Genomic DNA, 18,976 nt, shown 5'->3' on the forward strand with positions numbered 1-18,976 from the left:
TGGCACCAGCTAGCAGATACTATGCCTTAAGCAGAAACAGAGGGGTTACAACTTAACACACGAGGAGGAGCCAGCATGCTCAACTGGCACAATTCTTCCAACAAGCCATGACTCCTGTACCTCCTCAAACAGAGACACCAACTTGGGACCAAGTATTCAAATGTCTCAGCCACCACATTCAAACCACTACATTCTTCTACTTCCAGCCCCACAGACTTGTGACCATATAATGCAAACACATCTAATTCATCCCCAAATGTCTACAGTATCGCCACTGTTCAAGAGTCAAAAAAATCCGGTCTCATCTGAGACCCAAGGCAATTCTGTTTAACTGTAGTTAGGTCTCTGTTAAGCAAGAAAGCAAATAGTATACACTGTGAGAGGAGAGATCCTCAATTGAGAAGATGCCTCAGAATTTCTGAGGGTGAGGAGACAAATCTGTAGATCATTTTTCATAATTAGGGCTCAATAGAGGAATGCTCAGCCCTTCATGTATGGGGACAATCCTAGATGATCAAATCATCAGGAGTAAGCCAGTAAGTAGCAATCTTTATCAGCTCCTGTGTCCAAGACCCTGCCTTGCTTCAGTTTCTACCATGACCTCTTTCATGAAAGGGATGTGGTGTGTAAGGCAAATATACCCTTTCTTCCCTGAGTTGTTGTTGGCCATGTTGGTTCATCACAGCAACAGTAAACCTAAGATAGCCCCCATTCATCCATATTGGAATGATACATTTCTGTATCATTATAGGTTTAAAGGATGCAATTTGCTTTCTTTTTATACAGAGCAATTATAGCAAATGACTATAGCTTGTGTCAAAACGGACATAAAACTAGCCAGCATGGGGACATTGTGTGGGAAATAACTGGTCTAAGTGCAGCAAGGCAAACACTAACTTCTCTTGCTCCATGTACAGTGACAAAGGGACAAGATGGCTCTGACCCTTCAGGTTTGCTACTTGAAACACTCATATTTCTCTCTTGGATCGGCTGCTCCTTGTGTATTACTCTCTGTCAAATACTCCTTAGCTCTGAATCACCAATATTTTGGGGTTGCCAATGCAATTTAGGACTAATGCTACCACATTCGTACAATGTCCTCTTAAGAAATTTATGTGGAGACTCTGCCACATATTGCCTGGCCTCACTGACTTACTGAAACTGTGGAAGAGTCTAGAACCCCTTCAAACATCCATCCATTCCACATAGACATCTCTGCCAAGTTCAGTTCCTTACTAGGGATATACCCTCAACTGGATAGATAGATGAATTGTCTTGTTTTCTAGAGGCAGGGAAAAGCTTAGGCTCTTTTCTCTCCTAAGTGTGATGTCTACCTGGGAGGGGTTTGCACAAAAGGTACATTTCCCTTTATCTAGAACAGCCCTGGCCTATCTTTAAGGTAACAATCCCCTTGGCAAACTGCCTCTTTCAGAATGAGCCTTACTGTAGCATCAGCTAGTTAATATACCTTTTCCTTCCAAAGTGTACATTTTGTATTTCTTTCTAATTTGTCTGCTCTTTCCTACAGTAGGCTCATGACTAATCATCATGTTCCAGACTCATTATTAGGCTGTCCTGAAACCTCATCTGTCAAAAAATATTAGTCCATTGTTTTTATTTGTATTTTTGTCTTTATTAAAAAAAAAACAGATTCTTTTCATATAGTATATTCTGATTACGGTTTGTCCTTCACGAAGTCTTTCCAGCTTCTCCCTATAAGCAATAGTGCAGAAAAACTACCACATTGGGCAGCTCTGTGTGCAGAAAGATTTATTGGTGATCAAACAGCCAAGGTCAGGGAAGTGGGGTTTGGCAAGGAGGGAGGGTGGAAAAGCAAGTAGAATTTACATGGTAATTATTAGAGTGAGGATTTGAGCTGAAGACAGCTAGGTGTTCTTGCCAGAGGTAGTAGATTTTCAGGGGAAGGTAAAAGGGAGTTCCTAGAGGATTCAAGAAGGTTCCTGATGAAAGACACTGCCTTAAGAGATTTGCTTTTGTAGTAAACTGAAACATTAGGCTTGTTTTTCAGAAATCAGTTCTTCTGTTTACCCAAGCAAAGTCCCTCTGTACCTGCATTTCCATTTTGTGGAAGAAAGGGCTTGGAGATGACTCCCAACTTCCCCACGTACTCAAGTAAAAACCGGTTCGTTTTGTCTCTCATTAGAATACAAACAACCATCTATAAAAAATAACAGTAACGATGGTGGTGATATAAAGAAAAACCGTAAATCTCTCACTTTCTAAGGTCTGAAGCTATTAAGAACCTATTAGTATAATCAAAACATTCAATTTGTTTGATTACTTTTAATTGAATTTTGAAAATCAACTTGTCTCAGCATGCCAGATTTTGTGTTAGTTTCTCTTTCTGTTAAAAATCCAAGACTCTGTTCATGGCAAGAAAAGGTGAATGTCAAAATAATATTTTAAATTACTTTTATTTTTGATCTATCTTTTTAACTCATTAATAGTGTCTATATTTTTTAGAGATATTTATTTACATTTAAAATGTTATCCACTTTCCTGGTTTTCTGTTTATAAACTCCTTATTCCACACCCCCCCAACATTCCCCTACACTGGGGGTCCAACCTTGGCAGGATCAAGGGCTTCCCCTTCCACTGGTGCCCCAATAAGGCTAATCTCTGCTACCTATGCAGTTGGAGCCCTGGGTCAGTCCATGTATAGTCTTTGGGTAGTGGTTTAGTCCCTGGGAGCTCTGGTTGGTTGACATTGTTGTTCTTATGGGGTTGCAAGCCCCTTCAGCTCTTTCAATCCTTTCTCTAATTCCTCCAAGGCGGGGGGTCCTGTTCTCAGTTCAGTGGTATGCTGCTAGCAAAAGTTCACTTCTGTGAAAATTAGTGGTTATAAAAAACAAAACAAAACCAATTAGATGATATGTTAAATTATGTTATGTCCTAGAATCGGCCAAATGATCACAGCAAATTTTAACCAAGCATGTGATATTAAAGCATTTATTAGTCCATAGATACAAGTCATTATAGAAACTTTAAGAGTGGATTATAGTATAGTCCACTAGTCCACACAACATATACATATATATATATAATTTATTAGATACCTAATTGCCTAATAACCCTCCCTTTTAAAATTCATCATTTAAAATTCAAAAACAAGTATGAAATCTAGTCTCAAATATTCTTGATTCCTATAGGGAAAAAGCACAAATCACTAATTATTAAGGATCCAAGGATTACATGAGGCAGAGGTAATCTGAAACATCATCTATGACACACATAAAGATCAAGGGAGTCATCCTGTTGTGTTGTAGAAAAGGCTTTTGCTTTTAAGTGTCTAAGTTTTATTTTTCAGGTAATTTCAAGAAATGTTGTTCCAACGCATGCAGCAATAGTTTTGAGCTCTCTTAACCAATTCATACAAATCTTTGCATTCCTTCATTTAAGTAAAGACATTCCCTTATTATGATAGTTTCAATCATCAAGACTAAGAAACAAGATCAGTAAAGTTCCTCAAAACTACTACATGCAGTCAAATGCCCACTCTTAAGCTGCTGTGTACACAGGACCTTGGTGTCCAGTTTTGCTAGTTTTCCCAGTTTTGTTTATCCGCTTTGTTTAGGTTTTTCCTACAGACAAAAATTTATTTTAGAATTATGGTTTTCTAACTTTTTATCTACTTTCCTGTACTTTCTATCTTGCTCTTGTATACATTTATTACAAAATTCTTGAAGATTTTCAGTTATCCTTCATATACATAAAAAAAAACTTTGTCACATTGCAGACGACACAAGTGTTGCTATCAACTATGTTTCAAATGTTACATAATATTTTTAAACATCCTATGGAGGGTCTGCATAATGAGCAAACAAATGAATTAAAGTGCATAGCTTCACAATTAATAATTTAATTAGATTACATAACCAAGATAGAAAGTTTTCTCAGGTTGAGTTGTTCATGTTATTTTTACTGGACTTTATAAATTTAGACTTAGAGATATCTCTGCAACTCTGGATATGTTCTCTTAAACAGAAAAAAAGTAAAAATTTAAAGATGTAATATAGATGCTAAAAATCAGTAAAATAAATTCAGGGAGTGTGGCAAAACAGACATGTTAGATAGCACTAATTTGGCTCTAGATGTTATAGAGGGACCTACCTAAATTCTCATCTTTGCATTAAGAAATTATTATAGATGGTCTTAAACCATGCCCAGTGGCTTTTTAAGAACCTCTGCTCATCTTAGCTGTAATTCTTGTCTTTTACTAGCATTCAGTACAGTTCTAACTTTTACATATTCATCATGATCGAATACTTCCCCTCAGAAATGTAAGTGTGGGGACTGACCTAGATGATACTATGAGAAGCAAGGAATGAACAAGGTTGTTAGGGTCTAAGAAAATGTCCTCCGGAATAGGAGATTAAAGCTCACACAGAGCAAGCTCCTGGTAGTCACCATGCTTCTGCCTCAGCTTCTGGAATATCCAGAAACACTCTGGAAAACACAGAGCAGAAATGAGGCTACGGCAACATTTCTGTTCTTCATCAGTCAAACAGATTAAGATAATTGGTAGGAGCAGCACAGGCAAAGGCAAAGTGTGTCTTTGCCTTTGTCGTCAGAGTGCCAGCTTTCTAGTTCAAAAAAGAATGAAAACGTTTAAATCTTGTCAAAATACAGTTTTGAAAAATTCACTTTAAAATCTCCTGATAAATGTGTAGAAATAGAACTTACTTATTATTGCAGCCAAAGAAATGAAATAAACATTTATCCATAAACCTTAAAACACAATCTATAAAATATTTCATACAAATTTTTGGAAGAGAAAATTCAATACTATTTACAGTTCACTGTGTCTCGTCTGGAGGTAGGGTATTTCACATGCAGACAGGTAAGAGGTAACTGCATTTTAACATGCATGACATTTTCACAGAAGTCTTGGATCTGGCAATCTAGAAGCATCATATTGCAGACAGGTGCAAGACATGATCAAATGGAAGGCTGATTGGATATCACATATGCTTGACTATGTATTTTGTTCTGGAAAATATGTTTAAATGTAAAATTGGAGATAATTAATATATTTATCATTTTCCTCATTAGCATATTTTGCAAAACCCTCAGTTTTTATTGCATTAGACAACACATGGCAGAAACAAATTGTTTAACTGGAGAGTGACAGCAGACAAACTTTTTTAAATAGAAGGAAAAAAATCACAGTTTTATTTTCTTCTAGAAGAAAATCCTTTTGTTAGCACACTATGGGTTTTTGTGACCACATGTGGACATAATTCACTAAAATATTTGTAATGACCAATAGATTTCTACCAGGTTTTTTTTCAAAGAGTTACATTGACTAAACATATGTGGAACATACATGCTTGTTTTTATTTGACATAAATGTAATTCTTCTGAACTTAACACAAAGACATCTTTAATGGGAAATCCAGTTTGAAATTTCTAGTGAAATAAATATATAATCTTTGTAACATATCATTTGCCTGGGAGAATAAACATGCTTCTAAAAGTAATGTAGTTATTCTAAACTTACCTTTTCCTTTGGTATGACCAATGAATATAAATAGTTTTTTCACCATATGTAGAGACATAATAAAACAAATATTTTGAGTGTTTACCATGAAGCAAAAAATGGAACAAGAACAGTGAAGAAGAAGCCAGTGTGGTTTTCGCCTCCTCAACCCTCTCTTATTGTAGGAATAAAAGGGGGAAAGTCAATATATGACATAAATACTGGGGAGAGAGTGAGAAAGGATGAATAGGATGCATACTTACTCAGCTCTATGTGCATTCATGACCTGACTCTGGGCTAATTGCCTGGGCTAATGACTGTATTTATTAATAATTCTTAGGAATCATCCACTCTTTCATAACCATAATCAACTGAATTACGTCTATTTAGTTCCTCATCAACACACTAGTTATTGTTCCTGGAACTGTCTATGTGCCCAAACCCCAGTGCATTATATAAATCTCCTTATGCTTATGTTTATCATGTTCACATATGTTTCTCTCTCCACCCAACAGTCTTTGTAGATATGGGATGGTGAGTAAAATATACATCTAAAAGAAATACTCAGTCCTGAGTATATTCCTTGAATTCTGTTCAGGCAATAGATAGGCTCTTCTCACATCACCTCTTCTCTGCTTCCGTATTCTCTGCTATGTGTTTTATGTGTTTGTTTTATTTATTTTTTCTTTTCATGGCTCATCTTAAGTAATTTGGATTCACCTTTGTTAATAATTGCTGAATATCCCATCCAGTAAGCTGAGTACACCAACCAATCAAAAGTGATTTTCTGTTTTCTTAACCAATTTGAACTCTTCCCTTGCTTCGAAATTATGATCATTTTTTTCTTTTCTGTTTTTTATGCACTCTGTTACAAGGGTCCATTTATTTTTCAGATATGATGTCTGATTTGTTTAGAGTGGTCACGTAAAATTCTTGAAGCAAATAGTTCTCATATGTAAATGTTTCAGTATTGAGTGAAGGACCCCCTCCTGCGGCTCTTGCGGTGTCACAGTTCTGGATAGCATTCCCTTAAGAAAGCTCACACTTGGATGTTCAATCCATCGCTTCAGTGTTTCTTCCTTTTATAATCTCCATTCAAACCTATACTAATTTTTTTCTAAATAATCTAAGCTCAACTCAACCATAAATCAAAGAGGAAAAATAGATAAAAAACAAAACATTACTTTTATTCCTTCAGATATGGTTTTGTTTTTTATTTTTTAAATAATTTACCTCTATTCTCTCTTGGAGTCAATAGTTTTCATCTGTACTATTAGGCATCATGGGGTTCTGTCAATGTCTGAATACATTAGGTTGAAGGATGAATATTGTAGATACTGGTATTCTCCATTTGTGGACTTTCTTTCGAAGAGAGTTTTTCACACTTCCGTTTATTAGGGGATAACTGATTCACTGAATCCTCCAGGCAGGACGGCATTTCTATAAGTTCTATTAAAGTGGCTTTAGAATCAAGTCATTTTTCCCAGACACAGACACAATTTCATCATTTTCCTAGATATAGCCAGGCTCTAGAAAAGTCATTCGTGCTAAACACATTTGTAGCAAGCAGAATTATGAACCAAAATGCTGATTTATTCTTTTCCAAGAAGCAGTACACGGCTCTTGTAACACAATACTTACATCAACTGGAAAGCGACTCGAGCTTCTTCTTGAAAAAGGAAAATATGAGCTGTTGTTTTATATGATGAATGAAGATGGAAAATATAACAAATTGGATGCTTTAGGGATATACAAGTGCCTACCTGTGAAAAAATTAAGACTAGCATAGTCACCACCAACTCTTTCGTGTCAAGGAGCCATGGCAAAGTGTAGAACTTATATCTAAACACATTTGTTACCACCTATTTCTTAAAGACACTGCTATAAGCATTTGTCTACACTATTCTTTGTGATAACTATTTCATTTAAACTATTGTTTTCTAGCTTATCTTTTATTATTCACATTTCTGATCACCATTACCCCTGAAAGGTTTTGAGAAGAAACTCTTCCTTGAGTTTCCAAGTCCTATGCATCATATCTTGATGACATATAAAATAGCTACTTGGGGAAGGCGTACGTCTACAAATGGATAAAGTGCTTTGTTTCTTTATGTTGAACAATGTCAGCCTCATTTTGTTGGCTAACATTTAATAACTGCACTTGGACATTTTGCATTGTTTTCTACTTCTGAAGCCTGATGTCAAAACATATACCACATAATTAATAAACAGTTATGGCATGGCATTGTGAATATACTATATTTTTCTTACTTTCTGTAAGGAGAAGGGCACACCTAAATGTCACATAATTTCAAATCCGGTTGTATGATGGGCACCGTCAACAATTCATTAGAGTATAATCTTATAATGTAGCTCCCTTTTAAGTCCAGGCATCGCCTTTGGCTTAGTGACATGAAGATGAAGAAGATTTAGAATGCTATTCCGAAAGCATATTGAATATATTAAATATAGATCAGAACTTGTTCTCAGGTTGAGTAAATGATCATCTATTACCCACTTCATTTCAGAGAGCTCCAGAATGGATTGCTTTCCCTTAAAAACCCCTTTCTCATGGCCAATTGATTTTTCATATCCTACCATTAAAATCTTATAACTGTACAATCACAATTTATTTAACTTACCTTGCTAGAAGTGATGTGAAACGGAAAGGAAGAGTCTAGCCAAACAGAGCACTGAGCGAATGAGCAGGGTACTAAAAGGTCTAGGACTTACAATGGCTCGTGATCCTGTATTTCTTATTTTACATGAACTATTCATCCAGTGTGAATTCCACTTACTGCTCTTATTAAGACTGCTAGAATAACAGGACTACCTCTTAAAACTAGGAAGAATTTCTGACTGAGAGGGTTTGAAGATACTGAACAAAGAGTCACAAGATTCCCTGCTATAGAAGACACAAAAGCAAGCCAAGATTCCATTCTCATTTTTCTCTCAAAAGACTCATTGCTTTCTATGTGAAACCCTGTTAAGTCCTATGTATTAAAATGCCTCAGATGTTGGCAGAATTGTACCATAATATCATGATACTTTATTTCTATTATATCCAGACTAAACAGTATTTCTGAAGGTTGTCAGGCAATTTCATGAAGAAATTAGAAGCATGTGAGTTGCGGAACCCAGGAAAACATGTTTATTTCAGTATAGGTGGATATTGTTCAGCCTATGGATAACCAGAGGAAGTTTCTTCTTTTATCTCGACTCGATGATTGAGCAGACATATCTTATTTTTAACTCGTACTCTTAGCCTAGGACTAACATAATGAGGTTTTCTGTTTGGCAGGTCACCTAGTCCAAAATGAGCCATGTCACCATCTTTCATTTTTCTCCAGGTAGACTAGGAAACTCCTCAGCCATCATAGTCATAAGAACTAATTCCTCATACTAAACTACCTTATCTATCATCTATCTATCTATCTATCTATCTATCTATCTATCTATCTATCTATCTATCTATCATCTATTATCACAATATATATCATATATAAATCAATCACCTAATTTCACTTTTATTTCTGTTTCTCTGAAGTAAACTAGTTAATAAAGTCGTATCTCAATATATTTTTAGTATTTTGCTCGATATCACATGTTAACTTGTATAAAAGATAGGAAAGGACTGAAGAACAGAAATATAGATCTCCAATACTTTAGGGATCAGAAAGAAGATTTACCTTACATTGCAGAAGGAAAATTTGTTATTTAGCACTAGTAACTCATGATTCTAGGATTTTTAGGTTACTAGTGAACCAGAACTATCATTCTAGATTCCCTTTTGGTCCTTGCTGTAAACATTGTGCTACACTAAATAACATAAAGAAGTTGAGCATTTATAAAAAATTATAATGATTATCTACTGGATCAGCCAGTAACTGAACCACAGCTACAACCAGGCATCTTAATGAACAGTGAATATTCACATTCATTCAGTTACTACTTATGAAAAAATCAGGAAAAGCACACAAACCATGAATTTTACAATACCTGCATATTGTGTGCATAGTGTAATCAACCCAAGGCATTAAATACTTGTAAAGATCTGTTAAATGTTCCAAACAGCTTAAAGATATTTTTTTACATTTCATGTATGTCTTCTTTATTTATGACACTTGACCCATTCCTCGCTCTCCTCCAACTCTTTCCTTGTTCTCTCCATTCCCACTCAAATTTATGGTTCCTTTTACTTTAATTACTACTATTACACATACATAAAAATAATTAGGTAAATGGTTCCTGATGAGTGGATTTAGTGTTCCTCACATATTTATGTTTTTTTGGATACTTGTTTGGATAGTTTAAGAATATTAGAGTAATCTTTCTTATTTCAAATTCTGGATCTATAATACACATACAAGTGATCCTTATAAAAGTAAATACTCTTGTTTCATATGTTATAATGGAACTTATAAACAAATATTTTCGACTATTATATTCTTTTATATTGTATATTGTAGACGAGTCATTATCAACCTTCCTAATGTTGCTACCTTTTAATACAGTTCCTCATGTAATGATGGCCAGGCATAAAATTACTTTAGTTGCTATCACATAGCTGTCATTGTCCTACTCTTATAAATCTGAGTGTCTGTCTGTCTGTGTTTTCTGATGGTCATAAGTAACCCCTCTGGAAAGGTAGTCAGGACTCACATGTTGAGAACCATCACTCTGTAGAGCATTTCTTAAAGAAAACAAACAAAACAAAACAAAACAAAACAAAATCCTCAAGTGTACTGGTTTTAAGTAGCAACAGCTATCTATGTCTAATACCATAACACCCACTTCTCTGTGAGGCTGTTGTCCATGAGCACTTGGTGCCAATGTCCAAATAACAGTTAGGATGAGTAAAAACTGTGTGTCATACGTCTTGGAAAGAAGCATGTAATTCAGAAAAGGAGGCTTACTTGCATTTACCCTCTTGGACTAATTTATCCCCAGGGAGAAAAAGAATCAAACCAGTTGTGGTATTTACTTTAGAGAGATTACCCACCTTTTCATGAGGCTGTAATGATGCTAATGAAATAGATAAGACAGAAGCTCTTCCAAGTAGGTAGCTTCAAAGGTAAGAGAGAATCCAAAAGGCCACCTGCCTCTGGACATTCACTTCCAAATATGCTCTTTAGGAATACAGTTTGCTCATTTCATCTCAAGCTTCATAAAGTCCAGCTCAGAATGGAGCGCTTCCACACAGGGGTTAAATTGTTAATGCTTTACTTTCACTTCCTTAAATCTTTTTTAATCAAACTTTGCTCTTTCTCTCCCTGGGGAACAGCAAATGGACAGCTTTCCTCTCTTGAGCTCCTCCTTCCATTACCATCACAGCAGAATGCATCCGAGACGGTAATAATTCAGTGATGAAATACAAAATGTCGCAATGCCATCTCTCCTAAAGTGAGCTGAGATTTTGTTATGCCATTTTAGGTGCACTAATAGCAACTCAAGTCCCATGGAGTGTCCTAATGTGAATTTAATGAGCTGATAGCATATAAATGGCAGTACTGCGAGGGTGAAGGTGACATAACCTTTTTCTTTCTACTTGATGTTTGTCTTTGAAAAACTACAGATCTGTTCAAAATGTACTGCATTTCTACTAAGTGGCACATCACTCACCAAAGAGGCGACTATTGTTTTACCATTTAAGAATATTTTCCTCTTTTCCTGGAACATGTAGCAAGAGCAATTTTTTTATCATTAGGATAATAAAAATCGAAATAGTTTTTGCTCTGAATAAACAGAAATTATGTTGCACTCTAGTGTCTATTTTGCTATAGGCTGATGGTCTCCAGTGACAAATATTTACTCATACACCCCATAGCCTTTGAATGTCATAGTCACTGATGAAGCAAGAGCAAATTGGCCTTTAAAGATAGTGAAATCATTTGTCCTGATGTAAGTTATTTTTTAAGGCTGCTATCAAGAAGAATTTAGAAGTGCTTTACCAATTTCAATTTCTTACCCTGGAAAAACCAAATTAAATTACATAAAACATCCTGGCTTATTCATGGAATGTATAGTAAACAGAATAAGCAGAAAGAGGTGATAAAATTCTTCCATAGATAAAAATAATTCAATGTCTTTGATGACCATCCATAATGATGAGGATGAAAACACTTCGTAAACGTGTATCACAGCTTCACAAATTTTATGGGAGTTTGTTTTCTGTACATATTAGGTCTGTATTAGACTTTGCCTTGGAATATAGATGAAATATGAGCATGAAAAGGAAACTCATTTTATAATTACTTGAAGTTTTAGAAAGTAACTGAAGAACTCTTTAAACCCAACCAACTGGTGCTTCCCCCAAACAAAATTTCTTAAATTACAAAAGAAGAAACTGGAACCAAAGGGACTTCTAGGATTTTCAGAAGTCTCAAGAGGGTTGAAGTAATAGCTAAGTGTTATTAAAAGACTACGCTGACTATCTGAGGCTTATTCACTATCTCAAGACCTACTAAGAACATAAAATTTCACATGATTTTTAAAATTTTGTAACACTCTCAAAGGTTAAAATAATTAAGACAGACTCTGATCTAAATAGAACTTATGGTCACTGTGCAGTTAAATATCTTTTGGCAAAATCTATCAAAATAAAAACAGAGTTGTACCTCTAAAGAAAATATCCCTTTGGTTATAATTCATAAAAGTAAGATTTAAGCAGCACTAGAAACTTAAAGTTTGGATTTTGGCAAAGGACAAAATACCTTCAGGTTGCCAGGTGACAGACAGGATACCACATGGCTGACTACTGACATGTACATATTCTCATTCTGAGGTTTCCAGGCCTGCCCAGGTACCATGATGCCTCACTGCTAATGGCGTTTCCAGAGGGAACTGTGTTTAATTTTTTCAGAAAGTATGTTCTCAATCAATCAACAAAAATACCTCTTCCTTATTACTTGCTCATTGTTCAATACTGAGTAACGTAAAGGTTACTGTATGCAGTATAGAGTGTATTCTGTCTGGTAAAATATTCTCATGGTACTTACAGGGGCTTTGTGATGGTGAATGACTTGAGACAGCCTCTTGTAGTTGAGCTTGCCTCCAACCTGCTATGGAGTGAAGCCTGAGTTTTAGCTACTCTTCTTCCTTTTACTTGAAAATCTGGGAGAATAAGTGTGTACCACCAGGCCTAGTGAAGTCTTTTTGAGCATCTGTTAACAACTAAATGATGTGGACATTCTCCTTCAAGAGCTACTCTTCTAAAACATACATAAACTGTGCACTGTCATACATGCAAGCCAAACATCCATACACAATTTTTTTTTAAATTTGGACTATCCACTTATCAGTGAGTGCATACTATGTATGTTCTTTTGAGACTGTTACCTCACTCAGGATGATATTTTCTGTTTCCATCCATTAGCCTAAGGCTTTCATGAAGTCATTGTTTTTAATAGTTGAGTAGTACTCCATTGTGTAAATGTAACATGTGTTCTGTATCTATTCCTGTGTTGAAGGACATCTGGGTTCTTTCCAACTTCTGGCTATTATAGACAAGGTACTATGAACATAGTGGAGCATGTGTCCTTGTTATATGTTGGAGCATCTTTCTGGTATGTGCCCAGGAGTCGTATAGCTGGGTCCTCAGGCAGTACTATGTCCAATTTTCTGAAGAACTTCCAGACTGATTTCCAGCGTGGTTGTACCAGCTTACAATCCCACCAACAATGGAGGAGTGTTCCTCTTTCTTCACATCTTCATCAGCATCTGCTGTCACCTGAGTTTTAATCTTAGTCATTCTGACTGGTGTGAGGTGAAATCTCAGGGTGGTTTTGATTTGCATTCCCCTGATGACTAAGAATGTTGAACATTTCTTTAGGTGATGTTCAGTCATTCACTATTCCTCAGTTGAAAATTCTTTGTACTCCATTTTCTTTTCAGTCATATATACTTTATTTTTTATTGAATAGTTTATGTATTTACATTTCAAATGTTATCCCCTTTCTGGGTTTCTCCTTCTCACACCCCCCCTCCCCCTGCTTCTGAGAATGCACCCCTTCAACCTACATACTCCCACATTAACACCTTGCCATTTCCCTACACTGGAGAAATGAGCCTTCACAGAACCAAGGATTTCCTCTCCTATTGATGCTAGACAATGTTATCCTCTGTTACACATGCAGCTGGAGCTATAACTTCCCCCATGTAGTTGGTGGTTTAGTCCCTGGGAGCTCTTGGGGGGTCTGGTTGCTTGATATTGTTGTTCTTCCTGTGGGATTGCAAACCTCTTCAGCTCCTTCAGTCCTTTCGCTAACTCTTCCATCAGGGTCTCCATGCTCAGTCTTACGGTTAGGATCAAGCATCTTAATTTGTATCAGTAGGGCTCTAGCAGAGCCTCTCAGGTTACATCCATATCAAGCTTCTGTTAGCAAGCATTTCTTGGCATTAACAATACTTACTTTGTTCATTGGCTGCAATTAGCATTGCTTTCACTGCACCTTGATTTTAATGAGGTTATTTGGTTCTTTGGAGTCTAACTTCTTGAGTTCTTTGTATATATTGGATATTAGTCCTCTATAGGGTGTAGGATTGGTAAAATCTGTTTCCAATCTGTTGCTTACCATTTTGTCCTATTGACAGTGTCTTTTGCCTTACAAAAGCTTTTCAATATTAAGAAGTCCCATTTGTTAATTGTTGATCTTAGAGCATAAGCCATTGCTGTTCTGTTCAGGAAAATTTCCCCTTTGCTCATGTCTTCAAGGCTCTTCCCAGCATTCTCTTCTATTAGTTCCAGTGTATCTGATTTTATATGGAGGTGTTTGATCCACTTGGACTTGCCCAAAAGCTTGGAATACCCAAAATGAAATTCAGGACTATAAGAAGCTCATGAAGAAGGAAGACCAAACCATGAATGTGTCAGTCCTTAGAAGGGGGAGCAAAATACTCAAGGGAGGAAATACAGGGAGACAAAGTGTGGATCAGAGACTGAAGGAAAGGCCATCCAGAGAATGCCTCACCTGGGGATCCATCCCAAATACAGACACTAAACCCAGACACTATTGGAGATGGCAAGAAATACTGATATATCTGTCTCCTGAGAGGTTCTTCCAGAGTCTAACGAATACAGAGGTAGATGTTCGCAGCCAACCATTGGACTGAGAGTGGGGTTAGAGAAAGGAACAAAGGAGCTGAAAGGGATTGCAACCACCAGGAAGAATAACAATATCAACCAACCAGACCCTCTCCCCAGAGCTCTCAGGAATAAACCACTAACCAATGAGCCACAGACTGCGGCTGCATATGTAGTAGAGGATGCCCTTTTGGACACCAATTCGAGGAGAGGCCCTTGGTCCTGGAAAGGAATGGATGCCCCAGTGTAGGGAAATGACAGCTCGTGGAGGCAGGAATGAGTAGATGGGTGGGGAACACCATCACAGAACCAGGGGGAGGGGATGGGATAGGGAGTTTACCCAGGTGAAACCAGGAAAATGGATAACATTTGAAATGTAAATAAACAAAATATCCAATTGACAAAAGTTAGACTAGAGAATAGCTCACTGGTTAATTGCAATGATGGTTTTTCTAGAGGGCCTGGGGTTGATTCCCAGTTCACAACCTCTGTAACTATATTTGCAGGATATCTGATGCCCTCTTTTGGTTTCCACAGGCACTGGATGCACATGGTGTGCTAAAATACACGTAAGGTACCTGACACATTTTAACTTTCATACATTGTAAGATATTATTTGAGTTTTTTAAACAGAAGTTGTTTTCATATTCAAATAAATAATAAAATAAAAGGTGTAAAATTTAAGTAATTAAGAATATGTATTTTAGAGTTTGATGGTTTTTTCATAATTTTATATCTTCAAAATATGTCAATTTACCGATTTTCCTCTACTGTATACCTATATTTACATTCATAATTCTCTGATTTTTAAATAAATTCTTATCTACATTATTATTGTTGTTCATTCTTCTATCCTTTACCTGTCAAAATTTTTAAGCTTATCATTTAAGATAAAGTATGAATTATGCAAATTTCTACATATTACATTCAAGTAAAATAGGAATATATATTGAATTACTTTACTCTTCTGTGTTGAATTTTTAATTTTAAGTTTAGTTTCAGTATTTGTTTTCTTTTTTCCCCCATCTTTATTAAATTGGGTATTTCTTATTTACATTTCAATTGTTATTCCCTTTCCCGGTTTCCAGGCCAACATCCCCCATACCCCTCCACCTCCCCTTCTATATGGGTGTTCCACTCCCCATCCTCTCCCCATTACCGCTCTCCCCTCAACAATTCTGTTCACTGGGGGTCCAGCCTTGGCAGGACCAAGGGCTTCCCCTTCCACTGGTGCCCTTACTAGGCTATTCATTGCTACCTATGCAGTTGGAGCCCAGGGTCAGTCCATGTATAGCCTTTGGGTAGTGGCTTAGTCCCTGGAAGCTCTGCTTTGTAGGCATTGTTGTTCATATGGGGTCTCAAGCCCCTTCAGTTCTTTCAGTCCTTTCTCTGATTCCTTCAACGGGGGTCCCGTTCCCAGTTCAGTGGTTTGCTGCTGGCATTCACCTATGTATTTGCCATATTATGGCTGTGTCTCTCAGGAGAGATCTACATCCAGTTCCTGTCGGCCTGCACTTCTTTGCTTCATCCATCTTTTCTAGTTTGGTGGCTGTATATGTATGGACCACATGTGGGGGAATCTCTGATTGGGCATTCCTTCAGCCTCTGTTCTAAACTTTGCCTCCCTATGCCCTCCTAAGGGTATTTTTGGTCACCTTTTAAAGAAGGAGTGAAGCATCTGCATTTTGGTCATCCTTCTTGAGTTTCATGTGTTCTGTGCATCTTGGGTAATTCGAGCATTTGGGTTAATAGCCACTTATCGATGAGTGCATACCATGGGTGTTTTTCTGTGATTGGGTTACCTCACTCAGGATGATATTTTCCAGTTCCATCCATTTGCCTATGAATTTCATAAAGTCATTGTTTTTGATAGCTGAGTAATATTCCATTGTGTAGATGTACCACATTTTCTGTATCCATTCCTCTGTTGAAGGACATCTGGGTTCTTTCCAGCTTCTGGCTATTATAAATAAGGCTGCTATGAACATAGTGGAGCATGTCTCTTTGTTATTTGTTGGGAGTATCTTTTGGGTATATACCCAAGAAAGGTATAGCTGGGTCCTCAGGTAGTGCAATGTCCAATTTTCTGAGGAAACTTCAGACTGATTTCCAGAATGGTTGAACCAGTCTGCAATCCCACCAACAATGGAGGAGTGTTCCTCTTTCTCCACATCCTCGCCAGCATCTGCTGTAGCCGGAGTTTTTGATCTTAGCCATTCTGTGAGGTGGAATCTCAGGGCTGCTTTGATTTGCATTTCCCTTATGACTAAAGATGTTGAATATTTCTTTAGGTGCTTCTCAGCCATTCAACATTCCTCAGCTGTGAATTCTTTGTTTAGCTCTGAACCCCATTTTTAATAGGGTTATTTGTCTCCCTGCAGTCTAACTTTGAGTACTTTGTATACTTTGGATATAAGCCCTCTATCTATTGTGGGATTTATAAAGATATATATCCATATGCCACTCCCTTGCTCCCACTCCCCTGGTACCCTCCATTCAATCTCCTTCCCAGCTTCATTTCTTGCTTTTATTTGATTTCTTTAGTTTTAAACCCTTTTTGATTCTTTGTGAATTTTGCATCATATGCCCTAATTCTACTCACTCTACTCTATATCTTCCATCTCCCCTGGCAATGTCCCTCCCCAAAAGAAAAAAAATTCACCATGGAACCTGTGGGATGTCATAGTGGCTAACACAGTTTCAGAGTATCTGTAGTACTGATGAGGTCACTGATCCATTTAAAATGTGAAGAGATAGGGGTCTAATTTCAGAATACTTAAAAGCTCAATTTTTGAATGGACTATTAAATTTTCCATGATTAATATTATTTAAATCTGCTTAAGTACTTATGAAAGTAACTACAATATATAGATCCTGGGTATTTTCAACTATTAGTGTTATAAATTCATATAGGTATTATACATATATAATAATTATATAATATATTTTACAAATAATATTTTATATAATACATAAGAATGTATAATATACACATCATAATATGTATATAAAATGTGTACATACTGCAATAAAGCCTATGTTTCTGTCTCTAAAAAAATGTGTACATACTTATATATGCATATGCATATATGTATATTACATGCATATATGTATATATAAATATGGGAGTATATACATATCAAAATATTTATATTACACATTAGAATATATATTGCAATACATATTGGAATATATATAAGATACATATTGGAATATAATATGTACAAATGTTGGCATATATACACATACATATGGGGATTTATTAGTGTGGCTTATAGACTGTGATCCAGATACTTGAATAATGGTTACTGACTAGTAGTATTGGAACTATTTCAATAGTTTCAATTTTGTGCCACCATCAGAAGCTTATCATCCAGATTTAGAGAGGGTCATGTCACCTCAAATAATCCATTGAAAGAAATTCTTCATAGACAGACTTAGTTGCTTGGGTTTAGTTTAGTTAGCCCCTACAGTGTCAGAGTTAACCTTTTATTATACTTCAGTGGGATAGACATTTGCTGTATTTGACCAGGTTCTCCAGAGGGACAGAATCAATAAGGTGAATATTTGTAAATACCTTTATATTATAATTTATTAACATTAAATTATCACACTATATTATTTATAGTGTCTTATAACATATTAATGTTATTAATGTTATATTGACACACTAATGTTATATTGAAAATACATTTAATGTACAAATAAACATACATTAAGGGTTTATTAAGTTAACTTTCAAATAATCTGGTATAAAACAGTACCAGTGTGGGAGTAATCTTACAATGACTGAAAACTAGAGGTTTCCTGGAGGTGCACTGGTCCCTATTGCATGATGAAGGCCTAGGAATATCATTTAGTTCTGTTATTGGTGAAAGAATCATACTGCAATAGCAGCAGCAGCAGCAGCAGAAGTAGCAGGGCAAAATAACTAGCCTATAAGCAGGAAAGCTAAGCACGATGATCCTTCTTTTGCCACGCTCGCAGAAGGTTCAGTCCAGAATTTAGTTGTTTCTTTCCACATTGATTAAGATGGTCAGAAAACTTTAGGTGAGGCTTCCTACTCAGTTTATACTAAGTTCTATTAAATTCATACCCCAACCAGCCACAGCCAGGTATAGTAGCCCATGTCTTTACTTCACACAGAGGCAAGATGATCTCTGTGAGTTCTAGGCCAGTCTGCTCTACATAATAAGTTTCAGACCAGCTAGAAATGCAAAGTGAGTTTATAACCCTCCTCTCTGTTTCTGTTTTTCTCTCTCTTGTAAATGAAGCCAACCATGATGTCTGCTAATTCTGTTCTCTACAAACTAAGATATTGCAAATATAAATACGTGTTTTCCCATGTTCTGTGAGATTTGTCTTTTTCTTTTTTGTTTTTTTTTTAAGAAAGC

This window comes from Rattus norvegicus, chromosome 3 (genome assembly GCF_036323735.1).
Source record: "Rattus norvegicus strain BN/NHsdMcwi chromosome 3, GRCr8, whole genome shotgun sequence".
Lineage (NCBI taxonomy): Eukaryota > Metazoa > Chordata > Mammalia > Rodentia > Muridae > Rattus > Rattus norvegicus.